A 15,360-nucleotide genomic window follows, 5' to 3' on the forward strand; every position below is an offset into this window, starting at 1 on the left:
CTCAGGGACATCAAAAACTTCACCTACAAGCCTCTGGGTTTGCTTGCTGTGGACCCTACACTCACCAGGTGTGGCTTAATCCAGTTTCTGGGCCCTTAGGAGTAACAGCTGACCTAAAAATAGGAAGAACCTGGTGCACCAACTATGGACGACTCCAGGACCGATGGCGCTGCCCAACTCCATGATGCCGCCTGCAGCTAAAGCTGTGGTCCCCGCTGGAGTGCAATGACCATGACAGACACCACAGGCCCGTGCCGCTGCAGCCACGCTGGCACCCCGTGGCTCCGTTAGTTCAGAGTGTTGTGTCACTGATGTCAATGACACCCGACTCCACTGCCGCGCCTGTAGCTCCATTGCATGACGTGGCTCCATGAGGTCACTGAAAGCATCTTGACCAACCGCATTCATCGACCCTGCTGGATCGTCAGGAACCGATGCCTCACACCGACACTGTTTCACCTCCCCTGCTCTACAGAAAGGAACCGACGACGCACCAGATCCAGCGACATCTCACCTCCCTGTTCCCAAACTAATGGAACCTTGAAATGTTCATATTCTCAAACCTTGAGTGGGAATCATTAGCGGGGAGAACTCTACACGCAGAGGTCTTTGCACATGAAAATGGGGTTACAAATGCCAGGAATACCATTGAGAATTCCTGACAGGTTCAAAATGGTGAATGTGGTCGTAATCTTACTATTACAGCACTATTTAAGTTTGCAAAGAGGACCACTTGTGTGCAGTTCAGTTATAAGAAAGTTATGAAGAACATTGGTTTAATAGCTTTCTGAATTCCTTGTAGTTTGGTCCATCTGTCTGGTGAGAGCACAAAAATGTGCTCCAAAGTTTAGGAGCCTGGACCCTCAATAATTCACTATTTGAAGGTACTATAAGTTATGTAGTTCTGTAGCAGATACTTCTGTTTGGGAATTCTATTGCAAATGGGTATTTTGATCCTTTTCCACTTCTTTGTTTGTGGGCTGTACCGAGGACTTTGCCTTTGATCCATGCTCACAGTGCTTGCATGTGAAGCTGGTGATGTGCCTAATTGCTTTGAAGGATGAGGCAAAGCCTGGCTCTTTAGTTTGGCAGTCATTATAGTTTCTCAGTGAGGTTCTTTTTGAGCCCAGTGGAGTGGAGATATTTCAGTAATCAAGACATGCCCTGACCAAAGCTCTCTTAAAGTCTACCTAGAGTTTGGTTTGGAAGCGTGAGATGTGTTGCATATCCATGGACAGTTGCATGTTGAGTTAATTAGATAAGGTATTGACTTTGGACGTGAAAGAAAGGCCGGTGTCAAAGATAATTCATAGGTTTTTAAACTTTAGTGAGTTAGATGGAAGACTTCTAAGTCCACTGAGACATGCAGAGGACAAAGCGCTATGTACTATCAATCCAAATGCCAGGATTTCTTTTTAGCTCAGTTCATGCACAGGAAAGTCTCCTTCATCAGCGGGCATACATGATCAAGGCATGAACTGTATTGGCCTGAGTCTCTGCTATTATTCAAAACCAAAAATGGATGTGGGAGTGAATAGTGCACATGTTCACTTCAGAGTATTCCAGGAGCTCCTCCATTGGGCATGTGTAATTGTTTAATAAAAATCCTTGTAGTAGAGGACCCTGGATAGACTGTATGACATTGAAGCAGATGATGATTCCTCTGCACTGCTATAGCCTTTGTAACCCCTTCCCCACCAAGGACGTAATGATTATCTTTGGCTGCGGCGCTGAGGTACCAAGGACGTACCATTACGTCCTGGGACTAGCTCATAGGGTGAGCGCTACCGCTCCCCCATGAGCTTCCCACCTCCCTCCCATAGGCAGGGATGGAAGGGGAATCGCTACCCCTTCCACCCCCGATCACCCCTCTCCCGTGACATCTGATGACACCAGTGCCCAATTGCACGCTGACCTCATCAGAGGCCGCCCCATCGCTCAGCTTCCAGCGTGATTGGAAGAGAAATGCTCTGCATTTCTCTTCCAATCCTGGGGCTGGCGGTGGCACAGAGACATGAAAGGAAAAGCCTTTCCTTTCATGTCTCTGTGAGCATTTCTGCTGCCCGATCATGAAGCGATCGGGCAGCAGAAATGCTCAGTAGACACCAGAGATGTTTGTTTATGTTTGCTTGTTTATGTATTTACGCTAAAGGAGAGTGGCCCCTTTGGTAAGCGCCGCTCCCCATGGGGGGGGAATTTATTTTTAGGGCCGATCGGCCTATTTTAATAAGGCCCATCTACCCACGGGGGCAGAACCCACTAGTCACCAGGGAGTTGTTTTTTCACATATACAAAAATGGGGATTGACCCCTTGAGCAAGGGTTGCTCCCCTGGCGACAATTTTTTATTAGGCCATTTCTGCCCCCCCCCCGGGGGCACATTGGCCTATATTTTAATTAGGCCGATCTTCCCCAGGGGGGCAGAAGCCACTAGACACCAGGGATTTATTTTTACATAAACAATGAAGAGGAGCGACACCTTCAGCAAGGGTCGCTCCCCTGTGGGGCAATTATTTATGAAGCCTTTTCTGCCTCCGATGGGACCGATTGACCTATTTTAATTAGGCCCATCTGACCCCAGTGGGGGTGGGGCAAAAGTCACTAGGCACCAGGGATATAATTTTTTTCTTTTACACTCGGAGCGACCCCTTAGGCAAATCCTTTTTAGGCCATTTCTGCCCTCTTGGGGGCAGATCAGCCTATTTGTATTAGACCAACCTGCCCCCAAGGGAGGCAGAAACCACTACACACCAGGGATTTTTTTTACATCAGTTTCACACAAGGGGAGCGACCTCTTAGGCAAGGGTCGCTCCCCTGGGGGGCACATTTATTTTAGGCCACTTCTGCCCCTCTTGGGTGCAGATCGGCTATTTTAATTAGGCCGATCTGCCCCCAAGGGGGGCAGAAACCACTGGGCACCAGGGATTGGCGTGTGTGTGTGTTCTTTTTGTGGGAGGCAGCCCCTTAAGCAAGAGTCGCTCCCCATGGGTGCCCATTACTGTTGGTCATTTCTGTCCCCCATTGAAGGCAGATTGGCCGATTTTTGTAAGGCCTGAAAGCCCACCAGAGACCAGGGAAGATTTAAAAAAAAAAAAAAGGGGGTGTAGGTATGGCCCAAATAAATGGGGACAAAGTTGTTCTGCACACCAGTGGGCAGAGGGGGCCATTACCCCTGAACCACTCCCCGAGGAAGGGGAGGCAGAATGCATACTAGATGCCAGGGAATTAAAAGAAAATAGTGGGGTGGTGGCTACAAACCAGTATGGACATGGTTATGCTCCCACCCCAAATGAAGGGGGTAATAGTCTTTCAGCTCTCTCCCCACACACTAAAACATCTTATCCCATGGCAAGCAAGAGGACGTTTGATTATTTTGGGTTTTGGTTTTAGATTTGAGCCATGAGAGCTTGTCTAACTCTCAAAATCGTTCCACTTGGAATGGTGAGGGCTGCACTTTTTGGACTTTTGGACGCCGCCATGTAGAAAAAGCTACGAGACCTAGACACATCTGAAAACTAAACATCTGGGTGAGTAGAGGGTGGTGTGCTTCACATGCACCCTACACCATTTTCTTGCCCACAATGCACTGCAAACCTCCAACTTTGCTTGAAATCACACATTTTTACGATATTATTTTGATGGAACCTTCTGGAATCCTCAGGAATTCACAAAATTCCTACCACCCAGCATTGTCACTTCTATACCGATAAAAATTCTGCCCCACTTGTAAGCCTAAAGAAGTTTTTTTTCAAACTGCCCTTTTGGACCCGCTTTGGTTCCCCCTCTCAATTTCGACATAGATGGCTGCAAAGCCCAGGACCGAAAACTCAGGTGCCCCCCACGCAAGAACAGGTAGTTTTGTATTTGATAATTTTGATGTGTCCACGTAGTGTTTTGGGGCATTTCCTGTCGCGGGCACTAGGCCTACCCAACCAAGTGAGGTACCATTTTTATCAGGACACCTGGGGGAATGCTGAGTGGAAGAAAATGTATGGCTCCTCTCAGATTCCAGAACTTTCTATCCCCAAAATGTAAGGAAAAAGTGTTTTTTGCCACATTTTGAGGTTTGCAAAGGATTTTGGGTAACAGAACCTGGGGTGATCACCACAACTTACCCCAACCTGGTTTCCCCTAGGTGTCTAGTTTTCAAAAATGTATAGGTTTGCAAGGTTTCCCTAAGTGCTGGCTGAGCTAGAGGCTAAAATCCACAGCTAGGCACTCTGGGGAAATGTGATGTGTCCACGTTGGGTTTCCTGCATTAAGCCTACCCACACAAGTGAGGTACCATTTTTATCGGGAGACTTTGGAGAACACACAATAGAAGAGCAAGTATTGTTGCCCCTTGTCTTTCTCTACATTTCCTTCCAATTGTAAGACAGTGTTTAAAAAAGACGACTCTTTGAGAAATGTCCTGTAATTCACATACTAGTATGGGAACCCCGGAATCGAGAGATGTGCAGATTCTCAACACCTTATCTTATGCCCATTTTGGACATACAAAGGTTTCCTTGATACCTATTTTTCACTCTTTATATTTCACCAAATGAATTGCGGTATACAATGAAAACCCATTAAAGGTGCATCTCCATTATTTGTCCTGGGTACCTAGGGTTCTTGATGAACCTACAACCCCTATATATCTCTACAACCACAAGAAGAAGAATCCAGCATATGTAACAGTATATTTCTTTGCAAATCTGACATTTCAGGAAAAAGTTACAGAGTAAAACATGGAGAAAATGGCTGTTTTTGTACCTCAATTTCAAGATTTTTTTTATTTCAGCTGTTATTTGCTGTAGGAAAGCCTTGTAGGATTTACACAAATGACCCCTTGCTGAATTCATAATTTTGTCTAATTGTTAGAAATGTTTAGCTGTCCGGGATCCAACATTGGTTTCACACCAAGTTCTGTCACAAACAGGAAGGAAGCTAAAAGCACAAAAAATAGTAAAAATTAGGTATGTCCAAGCAAAGTGCCAAAATTGTGTTGAAAAATGTGGTTTTCTGATTCAAGTCTGCCTGTTCCTGAAAGCTGGGAAGATGGGGATTTTAGCACCACAAACCCTTTGTTGACACCGTTTTCAGAGAAAAAAGCACAAGCCTTCTTCTGCAGCCCTTTTTTCTCATTTAAAAAACAAAATGTTTGCTGTATTTTGGCTCATTTCTTGGTGTCCTCCAGGGGAACCCACAAACTCTGTGTACCTCTAGAATCCCTAGGATGTTGGAAAACAAGGTTGCAAATTTGGCATGGATAGCTTATGTGGACAATAAGTTATGGGGGCCTAAGTGAGAACTGCCCCAAATTACCAAAGAAAGGCCTGTCACCTGAGGGGGCAAAGGCTTTGCAGCGAAGGGGTTAACTGTGATTGGTTTATCCATATGTCTCTGTGCAATATGTCAAGCTAACCAGAAGAATTACCTGGTCAACCATCTTGTAAGCTGCAGAAAGGTCATGGGGAATGAAGACTGTTTCCAAAGGAAAAATAAGTGATTCTCTAATCTTTAACCCGTTAAATGCGGGCGTCGGCCACTGGCCGACGCCCACACTCCCTCCCTGGTGCGGGTCACGACCAGTGGCCGACACCAGGGAGGGGGTTAAAAATCCTCCGGTGCAATGCACCGGAGGATTTTATTATTATTTTTTTTTACCGTAGGAGACGCGGAAGAGCTTCCGCGTCTCCATCCCACCCCCCTCCCGCCCCCTTATGACGTCAGCGCGCCGCGAGGCGCGCTGACGTCACATTTTTTCCCCACCGGAGAAGGAGAGACGGAGGTAAGCGTTCTTTCCTTCTCCGGTGGGGAAAAAAAGGCCAAAACGGCCTCCCCAGATGCCAGGGAGGCATCGATGGAAAGGGGAGGCTCTCCCCTTTCCATCGATGCCTCCCTGGCACCGTTTCCTGGCCGTGGATCGCAGCGCGGCTGCGATCCACGGCCAGGAAACGCCACTAGGCACCAGGGATCTTCTTTGGGGGGGTCGGCCCCCTCGTAAAAGGGCCACCCCCCCCCCGGCAATATTTTAATTATTTATACTGTTTTGGGGGGCGATCGCGCCCCCCACAAAAAAAAAGAAATAAAAAAAAGAAAAAAAAAATGGCGGGGTCGGCCCTTGGAACACGGGCCGACCCCAGGGGAAAAAAAAAAAAACGTAGTTTTGCCTGGGGAGGCCGATCGCCCCCCCAGGGTAAAAAAAAACAAAAAAAAACAAATTGTTGGTGGTCAGCCCTTAGGGTGACCATCAATGGGGCCATTTTTTTTTTTATACATGTGTGCTTTGCCGAGGGCAAGCACACATGTATAAAAAGAAAAAGATTTGTGACATGAGTCTCATATATATGTGTATATATGTATACACATATATATATCTATATAGATATATATATCTATATAGATATATATATCTATATATCTATATAGATATATATATCTATATAGATATATATATAGATAGATATATATATTTTTTTCAGGACAAGCATTGCAGCGTCCATGTGCTGCTTTTCTGACTTGTTGGTGTGTATCTGGGCTTCTAACAACGCCCACCTCACGCCCATCACTACCACTCCTTTGATGGCATTGGAAAATGATTTACCTTTGTCCCTCCTTGGGGAGGTTTTGCTACCGCCTTGGCCATCGCCCCTGGTACATGGCTAATTGCACTTTTGCTGTTACGTTTAACTGCGAGCGAACTTCTTTTCCTTTTGTGTAACTCTTCACATGATGCTCATGGTGGCCATGGCGCTGTGAATCGGCTCTCTTATGTGAAAGAGTTTAACTTTAAATTATCAATTTATGTGGCAAGAAAAGTTGGGTTAGGAGTTTATAACGCTAATAGCTCTAACTCGAGCAGATGCGAGACCCATTGCATTGTAAATGCTTGTTATTCTTGTGTGTGTTGTTTTATAATGGTGAACAATTTCACCGCACTCCACGAGGACCGTGATCAAGACTCCTTGGTGAGTTGAAACACGTTGGTGGTTATTGACTGCAATAAAATACACGTTTATTTGTACTTCATGGAGTGCGGTGAAATTTTTCGGCATTAGATAATTTCTAGATTGGTCTTCCCTGTCACTGGGCACCGGCAGTGAAGTGTGCCGCCCAGCAACCCTTCAACCACTTTGTTTCTAAACATATAAATATATATATATTATTATATATATATATATATATATATATATATATATATACACACAATATGCATGCATGCATGTCTTTTCTGTAGTGGCAGTTTTGCTGGATAGTACTGAGGGAATTAGAAGAGGAGGTAATGGGAGGCAGAGCACCAAAAATGACTGTTGCACAGGGTGTGTGGTAAGGTGAAGTAATACATTCTTTTTTTGTTTTTTTCAGTGTTTTCAGAGAATCTGCAGAATTGGAGAAGAAGCGAAGGTAAGGTGACGACATTTCCTGTTGTACACAACAAACATACCAACAAGCAATTTTGTGACTATCTGCCTTCTACGTAGGATAGTAATTTAGAGGGACAGTTTAGCCAGTTGCAGAGATGGCGTCTCGTTGGATGACTGCTGATCAAGCCCTAGCTCGGGTTATGGAGGACAGTTCTGATGTAGGCTCAGAGACTGAGACAGCAGACACTGAGACAGCATCTGAGGGAGAGGACAATGGGGCAGATTCTGGGAGTGATTTTTCAGTCGGCGGAGTCCCATCTGACGACACCTCTTCCAGTGAGTCTGAAGGAGACAATGACGACATCCGTGCTGTCCCTTCGCAAGCACATTCTGGGCAGCGGGACCACATTGGGTTAGCCGAACCCAGAGAGCACGTGCTTGCTGCCGCAAGCACAGAACGAGTGCTCTCTTGGCAGCCCCCCTGTTTGGTTCAGCCCCAAATTCCACCTTTTACTGGTGACGCTGGATGTAAAGTCGATACAGCTAACTTTTTGCCAGTCGACTACATCTATCTGTTTTTGGATGTTGACTTTCTTCAGAAAGTTGTGCAGCAAACAAATTTGCGTGCAGACCAATTTCTGAGGGAGCGCGGAGGCACTCTAGGGCCCCGTTCTAGGGCACGCCAGTGGACTCCCACTTCGCTGGCGGAGTTGAAGATATTTTTGGGCCTTACCCTCAAAATGGGGTTAGTACAGAAACCCACCTTGCAGTCCTACTGGACGACTCGCACGGTTTGGGTAACTCCCATCTTCGCACCATACATGAGCAGAGATCGTTTTTTGCTACTGCAGCGCATGCTGCATTTCAATGACAATTCTGCTGCATTGCCCCGGGACCATCCAGATCATGACAGGTTGTTCAAAATTCGGCCTGTCGTGGAACATTTGTCTGCCAGGTTTCCAGAGATCTATACTCCTGGAAAGAATATAGCAGTCGATGAGTCCTTGATCCTGTACAAAGGACGGCTGCTTTTCAGACAGTACATTGCGAGCAAAAGAGCTCGCTATGGCATAAAGCTGTACATGCTGTGTGAGAGCTCTACTGGCTATGTGTACAGCCTGAGAGTGTATACAGGGAAGGATTCTACCCTAAACCCTGTAGGTTGCCCTCCCACGTTAGGGGTCACAGGTAAGATTGTATGGGAACTTGTCCATCCACTTCTTCACAAAGGTTATAACCTTTATGTGGACAATTTCTATACAGGAGTAGACCTGTTCAGTGAGCTCTACAAAGCTGGCACTGTGGCCTGCGGTACAGTTCGTTGTAACCGCAAAGGATTCCCACGGGAGCTTGTTTGCAAGAAGCTCCAGAAATCACAGAGTACCGCATTGCGTTCTAACGAACTGCTCGCAGTCAAGTTCCTAGATAGACGTGATGTATACGTGCTCACTACAATTCATGATGAGAGCACTTCTCCCATCACGGTTTGGGGTCAGATGGCCGAAGTCCACAAGCCCATCTGTATACTTGATTACAATAAGTACATGGGTGGAGTGGACAAGAACGACCAGGTTCTTCAACCATACAATGCGTGTCGTAAAACTCGCACTTGGTACAAGAAACTGTTTACCCACCTGATTCAGATGGCAACATATAATGCGTATGTTGTTTACCGTCAGACAACAACAGGAAGACTCATGACTTTCCTTGACTTCCAGTTGTCTGTAATTGAAAGCCTCACTGCTGTTACTGAAGAAGCAGCAGCCTCCACCTCATATGTTCTGGAGGATGTGGCAAGGCTGCAGGAGCGACACTTTGCTGATCGCATACCTAAAACACCCAAAAAGGATCGCCCATGTCGTCGCTGTAAAGTGTGCTCAAAGCATGGAAAGCGGCAGGAGAGTCGGTATTACTGTCCCCAGTGTCCATCACAACCAGGCCTCTGTATCCCTACTTGCTTTACGTTGTATCATACTAAAGCAAAGTTCTGGGAAATCGACTGAGGTTGAGCTGCTGTTGGGTAATCCTTTCAGTGGCAGTGCATGGATACCGAACGTCCATGGGCCACTGCTTCGTTAGGCAAGGAGCCACAGAATTTTACTTCATCATGGACTTCCTTTTGGCGTGGTCGGTGTTCTGTTCAATTAACATGCATTTTCTTCCCCCTACTGCATATACTAGTAGACAGAACATATGCCACATTGCCACGGAGTACCCTTTCTTCACCTGCATGTCTTCCTTACTTTCAACGGTAGATATGCTCTCTCAGTTCGAGAAATCACTTTGTAGGGCATACTTGGAAGCCCCCAACTTGCTTCCACAAACTAGTATAGGTTCACTTGGCTATTATACAGGATTAGCCAGGACTCTGATGAGAACAGAGACATGGATGGGTAAGGAAAGCTTATGGTAGGAGTGCCTTCACAGGGTTATTGCACAGGTAGAAGGCAGATAGTAAAGGTAGTACAGATGTACATCATCTACACCTATGGATTCAAACCCATTGGTGCCATCCCAGCACTAAAGGAGAATGACTTGTATAGGTCAGTGTTTGACCTGCTTTTCATGTTCATCCTCCATCAGAACTTAGTAGATGTTCAGTTTGCTGTATAAGTGCATTATAGTCACATCACTGCACATAATGTTGGCTGGGACATATGCTACGTTCTCATGGACTCCCCTATGTACCAAACACTACCCTTTTCCATAGCCTATGACCTTCTCTTTAGGGAACATCATGAGAAATCCCCAGCATGTCTCCCTTAGTTTCAAAGGTAGATATGCTCACTCAGTTCGAGGAATCGCTTTGTACGGCATACTCGGACACCCCCAACTTGCATCCACAAACTGGAAGGAGTTGGATTTAGCACAGAGATTGCGCTAAAGGCGCATGAAAAACATGTCTTCCTGAGCCTCAGGTGGCTGTCACAGGAGTCATTAGTAAAGGTTTGTTACGCATGCATTTGGTAATGTTAAGGAAGAAGGAGGCAGGTAGCCTATGACCTTCTCTTTAGGTAACAGCATGAGAAATCCCCAGCATGTCTCCCTTAGTTTCAAAGGTAGATATGCTCACTCAGTTCGAGGAATCGCTTTGTACGGCATACTCGGACACCCCCAACTTGCATCCACAAACTGGAAGGAGTTGGATTTAGCACAGAGAGTGCGCTAAAGGCGCATGAAAAACATGTCTTCCTGAGCCTCAGGTGGCTGTCACAGGAGTCATTAGTAAAGGTTTGTTACGCATGCATTTGGTAATGTTAAGGAAGAAGGAGGCAGTTACTTGACAGGTGGTAAAATGTAGTCAAACTTAATCCGTTCTGTGGCGTGTGAATGTGATGGGCACTTGTCTGGCAGCGGTAAGTTAATGTGAGTGGAGTGATTGATTGGATTGGGCCCGTGGCTGGCGATATGAAAGGGTTGTTTGTTGTGCGTGAATGGCGTGTGAATGGACCATAAAGAGGTTGGTGCCTGGACGCGGCTTTATGGCCCACCTTCAGAAGGCTTGGTTTCAACATTCAGATACTTTGATAAGTAATCATGCTTTAAAACCATAATTTCTGGAGGTGCTAAAACCAACCAGTGTGAGTGGTGGGTTAACTTTAACAAACTAGTACCAGGGGAGACCAAGGGTGCAGGACTTGCATGGCTTTCACCAGTTTTCCTTCACCCAGAATCCCCTTGAAATTACATTATGTGCTTAAAAAACACATTTTCCTTGCATTCCAATGAGCAGAAGTCCAGGGATCTGCAGGTATCCTCAAAATTCCTACCACCCAGTGTTTCCCCACTTGTCCTGATAAAAACACAACCCCGCTTGTGTGCCTGCGCCTAGTGCCTGCTTCAGGAATGAATCACTCCAGGGTTAACAGTAGACCTCAAGCAAGGACTACCATTGACCCTTGTGTGATCCATTCCTGTCGAGGGCGCTAGGCCTACCCACACAAGTGAGGTATCATTTTTATCGGGAGACTTGGGGGGACGCTGGGTGGAAGGAAATTTGAGGCTCCTCTCAGATTCCAGAACTTTCTGTCATCGAAATGTGAGGAAAACTTGTTTTTTTAGCCACTTTTTGAGGTTTGCAAAGGATTCTGGGTAACAGAACCTGGTCAGAGCCCCGCGAGTCACCCCATCTTGGATTCCCCTAGGTCTCTAGTTTTCAAAAATGTACAGGTTTGGTAGGTTTCCCTAGGTGCCGGCTGAGCTAGAGGCCAAAATCTACAGGTAGGCACTTTGCAAAAAACAGCTCTGTTTTCTGTGATGTGTCCACGTTGTGTTTTGGGGCATTTCCTGTCGCGGGCGCTAGGCCTACCCACACAAGTGAGGTATCATTTTTATCGGGAGACTTGGGGGGACGCTGGGTGGAAGGAAATTTGAGGCTCCTCTCAGATTCCAGAACTTTCTGTCATCGAAATGTGAGGAAAACTTGTTTTTTTAGCCACTTTTTGAGGTTTGCAAAGGATTCTGGGTAACAGAACCTGGTCAGAGCCCCGCGAGTCACCCCATCTTGGATTCCCCTAGGTCTCTAGTTTTCAAAAATGTACAGGTTTGGTAGGTTTCCCTAGGTGCCGGCTGAGCTAGAGGCCATAATCTACAGGTAGGCACTTTGCAAAAAACAGCTCTGTTTTCTGTGATGTGTCCACGTTGTGTTTTGGGGCATTTCCTGTCGCGGGCGCTAGGCCTACCCACACAAGTGAGGTATCATTTTTATCGGGAGACTTGGGGGGACGCTGGGTGGAAGGAAATATGAGGCTCCTCTCAGATTCCAGAACTTTCTGTCACCGAAATGTGAGGAAAACTTGTTTTTTTAGCCACTTTTTGAGGTTTGCAAAGGATTCTGGGTAACAGAACCTGGTCAGAGCCCCGCGAGTCACCCCATCTTGGATTCCCCTAGGTCTCTAGTTTTCAAAAATGTACAGGTTTGGTAGGTTTCCCTAGGTGCCGGCTGAGCTAGAGGCCAAAATCTACATGTAGGCACTTTGCAAAAAACAGCTCTGTTTTCTGTGATGTGTCCACGTTGTGTTTTGGGGCATTTCCTGTCGCGGGCGCTAGGCCTACCCACACAAGTGAGGTATCATTTTTATCGGGAGACTTGGGGGGACGCTGGGTGGAAGGAAATTTGAGGCTCCTCTCAGATTCCAGAACTTTCTGTCATCGAAATGTGAGGAAAACTTGTTTTTTTAGCCACTTTTTGAGGTTTGCAAAGGATTCTGGGTAACAGAACCTGGTCAAAGCCCCGCGAGTCACCCCATCTTGGATTCCCCTAGGTCTCTAGTTTTAAAAAATGTACAGGTTTGGTAGGTTTCCCTATGTGCCGGCTGAGCTAGAGGCCATAATCTACAGGTAGGCACTTTGCAAAAAACAGCTCTGTATTTTGTCAAAAAATGGGATGTGTCCATGTTGTGTTTTGGGGCATTTCCTGTCGCGGGCGCTAGGCCTACCCACACAAGTGAGGTATCATTTTTATCGGGAGACTTGGGGGAACATAGAATAGCAAAACAAGTGTTATTGCCCCTTATCTTTCTCTACATTTTTTCCTTCCAAATATAAGAGAGTGTGTAAAAAAGACGTCGATTTGAGAAATGCCCTGCAATTCACATGCTAGTATGGGCACCTCGGAATTCAGAGATGTGCAAATAACCACTGCTCCTCAAAACCTTATCTTGATCCCATTTTGGAAATGCAAAGGTTTTCTTGATACCTCTTTTTCACTCTTGATATTTCAGCAAATGAATTGCTGTATACCCAGTATAGAATGAAAACCAACTGCAGGGTGCACCTCATTTATTGGCTCTGGGTACCTAGGGTTCTTGATGAACCTATAAGCCCTTTATATCCCCGCAACCAGAAGAGTCCAGCAGACAAAACGGTATATTGCTTTCAGAAATCTGACATCGCAGGAAAAAGTTACAGAGTAAAACATAAAGAAAAATGGCTGTTGTTTTCAGCTCAATTTCAATATTTTTTTATTTCAGCTGTTATTTTCTGTAGGAAAACCTTGTAGGATCTACACAAATGACCCCTTGCTGAATTCAGAATTTTGTCTAGTTTTCAGAAATGTTTAGCTTTCCGGGATCCAGCATTGGTTTCACACCCATTCCTGTCACTAACTGGAAGGAGGTTGAAAGCACCAAAAATTGTAAAAATGGGGTATGTCCCAGTAAAATGCCAAATTTGTGTTGGAAAATGTGGTTTTCCGATTCAAGTCTGCCCGTTCCTGAAAGGTGGGAAGATAGTGATTTCAGCACCAGAAACCCTTTGTTGATGGCATTTTCAGGGAAAAAACCACAAGCCTTCTTCGGCTGCCCTTTTTTCCCATTTTTTTGGAAAAAACGAAATTTTCACTGTATTTTGGCTATTTTCTTGGTCTCCTCCAGGGGAAACCACAAACTCTGGGTACCATTAGAATCCCTAGGATGTTGGAAAAAAGGACGCAAATTTGGCGTGGTTAGCTTATGTGGACAAAAAGTTATGAAGCCCTAAGCGCGAACTACCCCAAATAGCCAAAAAAGGGCTCAGCACTGGGGGGGAAAAGGCCCAGCAGCTAAGAGGTTAACAAAGCAAATCCTATCCATCTAGTTGGTCTGAACCCTTACTGGTGTTGCTGGAAGAGGTGGTTCTCTTTACCAAAATCACAGAGTTGTCTACTAACCTTCCAATCCATAAGTTTGCCAACACATGGTTGTAAATTGTATGGTAGTTTGCCAAGATCTTTAGGATAGCTGATGTTTTTAAGGTCTGACCTAGAGACTGTTTTAGTTGTCTTGCCATTCTCATGTTTTAAAGAAAAAATAATTATAAAATTACATACATAATTAATTGGTCTGTTCAAGTGTAACTCACTGTTTTCTTCTGTTTGCCCACAGCATACAGCATGTATGAATGAATCAGACGGCTTCAGCATATTACTCATGCAGAAATACACATCGGAGTAAAAAGTGCTTTGCTTCAGTGTAAAGGCTGGAAGGTCAAGCTCTACATCTATTTCTGCCTGTATTTCTTGATCTTTTTTTAGGTCGAGCATGCCCATCACTTTCACTTGTTCGTGGGCTTGCCTTTCAAAAATCCTTTATCATCATTGGTAAATGCTTTACATTTGTCCCTCCTGGGGGCTGTTGTGTTACCGCCTTGCAGACTGCCCCTGTTACATGGATATTAGCACGATTGCCGGTACGTTTGACTGAGGGCAAACTTCTTTTTCCTTTTGTGTCTCTCCTTCGCTCTCATGGTGGCCTCGCCGCTTTTAATCGGCTCACTTATGGCAAAACTGTTTTAATTTTTATTTTCAATTTATGTGGCAACAAACGTCCAGTTGAGAATTTACGACGCAAATAACTCTAAATCGAGCAAATGCAAGACCCTTTGCATTGCAAATGCTTGTTTAATTTAGTATTGCTGTGGGTCATTTCTTAACTTATTTGTTCACAAACATACTAGCATCCCCTTAGACAGTATAATTTGTTTCTTATAATTACGTTAACACTTAGGGCCTGATTTATGAAAAGTTAGGACTGCCTTTGCGTCATTTTATGATGCAAAAGCGGTGCAAACTTACAAAATATAATTGTATTTTGTAAGTTTGCGCCGCTTTTGCACCCAAAAATTAACCAATGGAAAATGCACGAGTTTCGCAAGTCTAAGAATATCGTGCTGGTGGCGTACCAGGTCCTCGGATCAAGTAGAGATAAATGGATTGACCAAACAACCCCAGTGCTTTTGGATGATCCTTTACTTTTAAAGATTGGCCTAAAGTACAAGAAATCTTCTGCCTGCCCAGATTGCTGTTCGCTACATACTCCAATGAGACATTGTAGTTCTGGCTAAGAGCTTTACTCCAGAGCACATTGAACAAAATATTCAGGTCTTTGATTTCCATTTGGCTCCTGAGGACATGCAAGCAATTGATGGGCTCAACAGAGACATGCGCTACCTACCTATGAAACTATATGCAGAGCACCCAGAATATCCGTTCAGGGAACAATACTAAGACGCTGCATCTAGTAAGGAATAGAGGT

Source organism: Pleurodeles waltl, chromosome 3_1, assembly GCF_031143425.1.
Source record: "Pleurodeles waltl isolate 20211129_DDA chromosome 3_1, aPleWal1.hap1.20221129, whole genome shotgun sequence".
In the NCBI taxonomy this organism is placed as follows: Eukaryota; Metazoa; Chordata; class Amphibia; order Caudata; family Salamandridae; genus Pleurodeles; species Pleurodeles waltl.